General features: G+C 57.7%; 1 protein-coding gene across 3 annotated transcripts in view; it reads left to right on the top strand.

The window, feature by feature from the left end:
- Positions 1-1,390: 1,390 nt before the first annotated feature.
- The window catches only part of PLXNA4 (plexin A4), a 472,117-nt gene continuing 465,488 nt past the window's right edge, over positions 1,391-8,019 (top strand). For all 3 annotated transcript variants that reach the window (XM_061165826.1, XM_061165827.1, XM_061165828.1), the window contains exon 1: positions 1,391-1,790. The gene's annotated coding sequence lies outside the window, so the exon portion shown is untranslated. The remainder of the gene's footprint in view (positions 1,791-8,019) is intronic.

The following is an 8,019-nucleotide window of genomic DNA, read 5'->3' as shown; positions in this document are numbered from 1 at the left end:
GGTGAGAGAGAGACACGTGGATGTCTGGGTCTGAATTAAGTGTGGAAATCGCAGTTTCTTTTGCTGGATGGGGCACAGTTCTGGGAGGATGGAGACAGAGGTTTCAGGGATAGAGCTGCTCACTCCCGTATTTGCTCCCTGCCCCATGGCTCTCTGAACCTGAGCAACTGTCGTCATTGTTTTCTTTGGACTTCAGAAACCACCCTGATGTTGGTATTGTCTGTTTTGGCCCTGGTCTAGGATCTAGGGTTTTCAAGAAGAGAGGAGCCAGGTCGGCCTCAATTTGAACAGGACTAGAGAAGTCAGGTGAGCAAGGGAGCTCTAGGGCCATTGACTACCCATATTCTCTCAAACAAGCCACGCATCCTCAGGTCCCCCGCTGGGTGCTGGGGCGGGGTTCTGACTGGGGCACGGGAGCCTGTGTCGGTGTGTTGGCTCTGAGCACCTGGGGGTCCCTCCGACCGTCGGCGCCCACATCCGGACCTGCAGGAGGCGGCTGTGTGCCCCATCCCGCGGGCGCGCCCGGCTCCCGTGCCACCAAGTACGCGCCCCTTCGCCCCACCTCGCCGCCGGCGGGGTCGCCCGGTGCGGGCCGAGGGCACCAGGCGGGTCTCCTTCAACGTGGGAGCGGGGAGCGCGGGCGAGGCGGGCGGCGCGGGCGCCGGGTGCGGGGAGGCGCCCCCTGCCCCCTCTGCCGGCCGCTCTCGGGCGGTCTAGCTGTCAGCCGAGCTCCGAGCCAGCCTGCGCGAGCCAGGCAGGGAGCGGCGGCGGGCGGCGGGGAGGGGCGGGGGCACTGCGAGGGAGGGAGGCAGGGAAGCGGGGAGGGCGGGAGGGAGGAGAGGAGGACCCAGAGAGCGCCAGGCAGCTGGAGTTTTTGCAGCGCTTGGCCGGGCTTCAATGCACAGCAGCAGCGAGCCGCGGCGGCAGCAGGCAGCCCGGGAGCTCCGGCGGCGGCCGAGCCAGCGGCGGCCCCGCTCCCTGCCCCCTGCAAACTTTGCGAGCAGCCCGCCCGGGGGGCCGGGGGCGCGCCCGGGAGGCCCGGCTCGGCCCGCGGCCGCGCTCTCCGCCGCCGCAGCGCCGGCGGCCGCTGCCGCCGCCCCGCGCCTCCCCGGGGAGCAGCCGGCGGCTCCCGCGGCCCCCCAGCCCCGGCCCCTCCGCCCGACCCGGCCCGTCCCCCGGCGGGGGCGGGGGCAGCCGCGGCGCGGCCGACCGCGGGTGGCCGAGGGGTGGCCGCCGCTGCCCAGGGAGGCGCGCGGAGGCGCGGACAGCGCTCCCCGGCGGGTCTCCGGCGCACTCGCCGCGCCCGGGCAGCGGCCCGACCGGGCGAGCATGGGCGGTGCGGAGTGACGCCGCCGTGCCCGCTTGGCATCAAGGACATTCAGCCCGCGGGGGTGGGGACGAAGGGGGGCGGCCCCGCGTCGCCACCGCAGCCCCGGAGAGCCGCCACCGCTGCTGCTTGGGCTTCGGGGCTTGGGATCTCGGGGAAAAGGGGTGCTTGGAAGCTAGCCGCATTTCCCGACCTTTCTGTTGGACATTCCGCCCACCCTGGACGCCGCCGGAGGAGCTGTCAAGTCTCGCAGGCTCTGATTTCGCCCTCCGCTTCCCTGGCCTCCCCCCTGGGTTCCCCGCGCCTCGGTGGAGTATTCGCGTTGGTTCGGGGCTGGGCTGGAGGAGGCAGCCACACGCGCGCACACGCACACGTTCAGAGGAGGGCGAGAGGCAGCGGCCCCAGCACCATCTGCAGTGTCAATGCGGCGCTCCCGCTGAAGCAGGCAAAGCGGCGCTTGCAGGTAAGGAGCCGGGCGGGCTAGTACAGCGCGGGCGGAGATACCCGCGCGGTCCGGAGTCCTGGGCTGCCCCGGAGCCAGCCCCCTGCACGCACGCACACACACACACACACACACGCGCGCGCGCGCACACAGACACATACACACATAGGCACACGCCGCGCATTCGTACCTGTCCACGTCCCACCTGGACACCCACGTAGGTGCGGCGCGGCCGGAGCAGGTATTTCCCGTGTTCTTTCTCCTCTGACGCTCTGGGACTCAGACTTCGCCAACCGGGACTTTTGGGTGGGATTCTGTGCCTTCTTGCCTCTCCCTCCCGGCCGGCCAGGTTGAGGGAGCGATTCCCTCCCCCCCGCCCCCCCCCCCAGTTCCCAGCCATTGGCATCCCTAGCTGGTTAAAAAAAAACAACCAAAAACCCAGAGAAGTCATGGTCTTGGGAGACCCGCCCCAGGTAATCTCTGCTCCGTGGCCTTGGCGCACCGGGGGGTTTTAACGCTGGGACAGACCGACAGATATGCAGACAGATCTTTGGAGAGCGGGGTGGCCCGGCGCACGGGAGGAGGCCACAGAGGCGGATGGGGCCGCAGTTTTGTAGGGCGGTGCGTACGGAACAGGCACTGCGTTTCCCCAGTAAGAGGCAGCACAACCGCCTTGCTGAAGCGAGGCACCGCTTTCCCGGGAATGCGCCGGGGTTTCAGCAGGAAGGGTTTTAAGCCTCGCTTTGGGTGTGTGGCTGGTCTAGAGAGACTGTATGGGGCCGGATCCTCCATAAAAGGTCTTACCTACTAGCATCTCCAGTCTGAGGGCAACAGTAATCCTACACACGCCTGGGGCTCCCTAGCCTTCCCTCTGTACTGTGCCCCGGGAAACATGGGGATGCTTTCCCCTGCCTGCGCCTAACACCTGCCACATGCCTTTCGAGCTGTGTGTCTGAGAAATAGAACTAGAAGGGAGATGGAGGACGGCGCACTGCAGGAAGGGAGGAGGGTCCCTCCCCCCCACCCGCCCCCCCCCCCCCACCTTCATGACCACCTCAGCGGTTCTCACCCTACAAAGAGGCCAGGCATTCTTGGGTCTGGCAGCGTCTCCCAGAGCCAGGCTGCTCCAGAAGCCTGTGGTTCCAGGCTCTGTCTCCCTTAAACTTGTCTTTTTTTTTTTTTTTCTCCCTGGCTGGAGTGTCACAGGCTGCCCATTTTCAAACTTTTCCTGGAGGAGGTGGGAAGTGATAGGGTTCCCAAAGATTTTTTTCCCCCCACAGTTCCCATTTGGGGATCAAAGACCAACCCGTTCAGGGCTCAGTTGTAGGGAGCAGAATGTGAGATCCATTACAACAGCAGTTTGGAGTTGAATATAGATTTAACGAGGTTCTGTGTTTCTAGAGCTGTCCCTTTTGGCAAGCTTGTTGGGCAACTTGGCAAGAAATGGAATCAGCTTGTACTCTCTATACAAGATCATGTGTTCAGCGTGTCCTGCAAACCCACCAGTGGGAAAAATATGTTGGGAGTTTTCCAGAACATTAGGGGGAAGGAGGCAACATTCTTTCGAACAAGTGGGCCTCAGTGCTGGGCACAGGATTGGGCTGATTCTGTAAATACTGAAGAGGGATGCTGAACTAAAGGGCTCTCTTCCTACCCCCATCTCTCTGCTATTTTCAAACTTTTTTCAGCTCCTGCAAAGGTCTCCGGTTAGGCTGGGAAGGAGAGAACCAGACATCCCCCGGAGGGAGATTGTATTCCCCGCTGTGTGCTGTGTGAGCTGCCCTTTGATTGATTGAAAAGGGTAGATGGAATAAAGCAAAGCTCTCACAATGGGGAGAACCCAGTCGGGAAAAGAGACACTATTCTCTTTTTAAGAATGGTGGGTGTGTGTACACGCACCTAGATATACGCGCGCCTTCTCAAAGAGCCTTGCTATATGTGGTCAGCTCTTCCAACGACATAACAAAGGTTGACAACGGGACCCACCTCTATCTATATCTTTGTGGTTATGGAAGAGCCTTAACGTTTCACACGCATGCCCTGTGGGTGCGTGGACAGGGAGGTCCCATGTATGCGTGGAGCAGCACATGGTTTTCTACAGAAATAGGGAGCACCAGTGACGGTGGGTGGCTCCCAGGTAAACATTCCCTCAGAGCACCTTGAAAGGGCAGAAAGGTGGGGTCCAAGCTTCCGGAAAGGTCTGTGTGCCTTCCAGGGGAAATCTCTACACCTTTCTCTGCTTCCTTCCCCAACCACTTTCCTTTCTTGATTATTTGCAGCCTCAGGATCCATCATATTCACGCCAAGCCAGCGGTCACTACGCTGGTGACAAGCTAAACATTTTTTTTTTTTAACGTGGGTTCAAAAAATCCCCACACTTTCGGAACTTAGTGTTAGGTACCAATTTGGTTTCTAGGACAAAGCAGGCATTAATTAACATCTGTGTAAAGCTGGCTGTACATCTCATTTTTTCCCTGGCTCTCTGGCCCAGCCCTGGAGCATGTCTTGTTCGTCGTCCCTCTCCACCAGTCCACCGGTAGCCTTCCAGTTAAGTTCTCTGGGGGAGGCGGGGGGGCTTCCTCACTGCTGGGAAGGGAGTCAAACTAGCTTCTCTGCAGACCCTCGCTGCTGCGCGGCTGTGCTCCGGGCGCCTCTGCTGTGGGCGCGCGGCGTGGCTTGCCCGCGAGCCCTTCCTTCTCGCCGGATCCAGCTACTGCTGGGCTTGCTTCTGTCTTCCCAACCCATCGTTCTGGATGCCCACCGACGCTCGGGCAAACGTTTCCGGAGGAATCCGAGGCCGCCAACTTGTTTCCTTTCTGCGTCTCTGCACCTCTCCCTCCCCGCGGCCGCTGTTCCCCGCAGACAGGGAAGTCTGCGCCGCAGAGTCTGCCTACACTTGGCCTCCCAATCCTTCTAATCGCGACGGAGGCTGCTGGGAATTAAGGGAGGGGGGCGGTGGGGCGGGGGGTGTCTTTCTAGCGCGGCAGCGGTCCTGAAGTGGAGAGAGCGCTCAGGGGGCGGGGAAATCACTCGCTCTTAGCTCCTAGTTATCCCCAAGCTTTGATGCAAAAGAAATCGTCGCCCATCTCTCTCCTCCTAGCCAGCTAGGGGGCATTTTTCAGCCGTTTTTGTCCCCATCCTCACCCGGAGAAGCCAATCCACAGACAATGCCACTTCAAGACCTGTTGGGGTGGCTTCAGCGAGGGGCTGTGATAGGGTGTCTGCCCTGCAGAAAACCCACCCGAGATCCAGGCTGGGACGGTCTGGGATGCAACACACGTGCTACTCTTTCTAGGCTCTTTTCTCCTCTTCATCTGTGCCCAGCGCTGCCCGATGTGAAGCCGGTTGGGACCCTCGGGCAGTGGAGCAGGGCTCAGGTCCCTTCCTTGACACCCCCTCTCCCTCCCATTTCCTCCCATCCCCGCCCCTCCCCTTGCCAATCCACCTCGTGGTTTTGTGCACACATCCGCTAGCCCATTCGCCCTCAAATTTGTGGCACTCCAAGAAATCAATATAACATGAATTTAACGACAGCTGGATGATTAAGTGTTATTTATATTTAAGAGCGGCATTTTAAAAAGACGGCGCACTAATAAATCAAACGGCTGTTGCGGAGAAGCACGTGATTAGGGTAATTGCCCTATAGGTTCTGTGGAGCAAGGCTTGGGCGAGAGGAGCCCTGCGGAGGCTACATTTTTAGTAGGTATGCGCCCCACTGCTCTCCACCCTGCACCCCGACCTGATCCCCTCTCTTGGTCCGGGCTGACCGGTTTTTCCTTCCTCCCTCCTCACTGCCCAGGTCACAGCTAGCCTTCCAGTTGTGGCAGGAAGGTGAAGTCAGCAGGGAGGCTGAAGGGGGCTCTGCTGCTTAGTGGTAGCGAGGGATCTTTAAAGTGGAGGGAGGTAGGGGGTCCTAATTCCCAGAGCAGGGACCTTGTTTCCGAAAGAGGAGGCTGCTACCCTGCTTGGTACCAAGCAGCTTGGAAGCAAAGCTTCCTGAGTCCCAGGCCAGGTCTGCATGAACCCCTGCATCTCTGTGCTTATAATCATGTGACATCAGCCTCCCCAGGGAAGAGGCTGTGAGGATGTATTTGTCCTTGTGAAAATAACAGAATGAAAAATAATAATAATTAGTGATGATAATGGTGGCTAGTATTTCCTGAGCACTTACTTGGTAGAGGCATCGTTTAAGGGTTTGCACAGGTTGGCCCATGTCTTCCTTGTAACAGCCCGGAGGGACAGTCACTGTTATTATCCCCATTTCTTCCACCAGAAAACTGAGGTGGGGGCAGTGTTGGGGGAAGGGTAAGGACTTTGTCCAGGATCACACAGCTAGTAGGGGGTGGAGTCAGGTCTCAACCCTAGGCAGACTGACCTGGCCCCTTGTCACCGTGCTGTTTGCATCCTTAGCAAGCCAGGGGGAGGTTTGCGGGGAATGTGCTGGGGTGAGGTTTAGAATATCTGGTTTCTCCCTTGGACCACCTCTGTGATCCCAGGCAAATCTATTCATTCTTTGAACCTCCACTTCCCCTATCGCCAAATGGGGTTGGGCCTTATCCTTGACTGCTGTTGGTTGTGAAATTTCGAGGATCATTCTGGCAGAGTGCTCAGTTCCTGAGGGTGACTCTTGCCTCATTTGGCAGCTCCCATTTCATCCTGGGAAAAACCTAAGGAGGAGTGAATGAGTGCAGTTCTGATCTCTGCTTTTGACTCTGTGAGGCTCTGAGTCTTACACTGGTAGGAGTCTAGTTCTCCCAGAGGCTGCTTCACACTCTCATTTAATCCTTCAAATCACCCAGTAAAGTGGGGATTATTTATTCTCATTTTGGTGGTCTAGGAACTAAGATGGAATGAATGCCCATGGCCCCAGTCTGCTATACAGCACATGGTCTTTTCATTCTTTGGGAAGTATGCACACAGTAGGTGCTCATCACTTTGCCAGCTCATTCATTGATTAGCCGTCCTAAGGTTCCAAATTTTGGAAGCCAGAGGCAGGAAAGGAATCTTTGCTTGTGGATGTCATAATGTGCTGGGGGCCTGGACCGTATGGTGTTGGAGCAGAGATTCGTTGGAAATTGGTGCAAATGGCCTGTGGGTGGGGAAGGTCATTGTGCAGACTTATGGTAAGTGTAGCGCTTGGCCAGGAATAACATCCTGATTCTGAGAAATGTGGGCAGCAAGGCCCTGATGGAGCCCATTCATCCAGGTGGGTGCTGTCCCACCTAGAAGTTGGGCCTAAGCTACCTGACTTGGTCTCTCTGGCCTGAATACTGTAGGGAAAATCCACAGGTGATCTGCTGGTGGTTAGTTTGTTTTTTTGTCTCTCCAAGAGACAAACTTTCATTCCGTGTGTTATTTATTTGGCTTCTCCTCCACGCTGAAGTGAGTGAAGCTTCTGCTAAACTTGAGGCGGCTAGAAGGGTGCCCTTGGATTTCATCACCTCCCCTCCAGGCCGCAGCAGGAGTGGCTGCCACCGTTGGCCTGCTCAGACTCATGACAACAGGTGTGTGCGAGACCTCCAGCATCCTCTTTGCCGGCTCAGCTTGGCCACCCGCCGCCCTCTTCACGGTGCCTTCTCCATGAACCAGGATTCGCAACAGCAAATTGGATTTTGGAATGTTTTGTCACTCCAACACAAAACAGATCACTAGCTAAGAGGATATCGTCTCCGCAGTCGATGTGCTGAACACAGTCTTGTTGAATCAATTCCCGAGGTCTTCCAGGGACGAGGATTTTCATTAGGAAGCGCGAGGAGAGGAGCAGCAGAGGACGAGGTCACTGAAATCACAGGAAAGGAAAACCAGAGCTGGTCAGAGGCTCTCCTGGTCTCTGCTCAAGTTCGCGTTCGCGTTTGACAGCCTCGTTGAACTTATCTGCTACGAGCCCAACTGAATTTCCCTCTGGGTAGTGTGGAGCCGGGAACCAGAGGGGGAGCAAGCCATTCCTTGGCTTTGGCCCAGAGCTCAAGAGGAAGGACAGGAAGTAGAGATGGATGTTTGCTTCTCCTTTCGTGGAGGGAATAGACAACAAGAGGAGGGTCTGGCAGGGCGGCAGTCAGCCCCCCAGAAAGTGGGATTGAACCAGCCTGCGTGGAATGCCGGCTGACTTTGCAGAGACGATTAAAGTGGATTTCCTTCCTCCTCATCTCAGTCCTGCTTCCTGAAGGTGATACCTAAAATAGAGCAGAATTTCACATTGCGTACTCTGTGAATAGGTGTTACACATACACAAAGTTTCCATGGCCAAAGA

This window comes from Dama dama, chromosome 18 (assembly GCF_033118175.1).
Source record: "Dama dama isolate Ldn47 chromosome 18, ASM3311817v1, whole genome shotgun sequence".
Classification (NCBI taxonomy): domain Eukaryota; kingdom Metazoa; phylum Chordata; class Mammalia; order Artiodactyla; family Cervidae; genus Dama; species Dama dama.
Note: the sequence above shows the minus strand (reverse complement) of the source record. Positions and strands in the feature narration are given on the sequence as shown.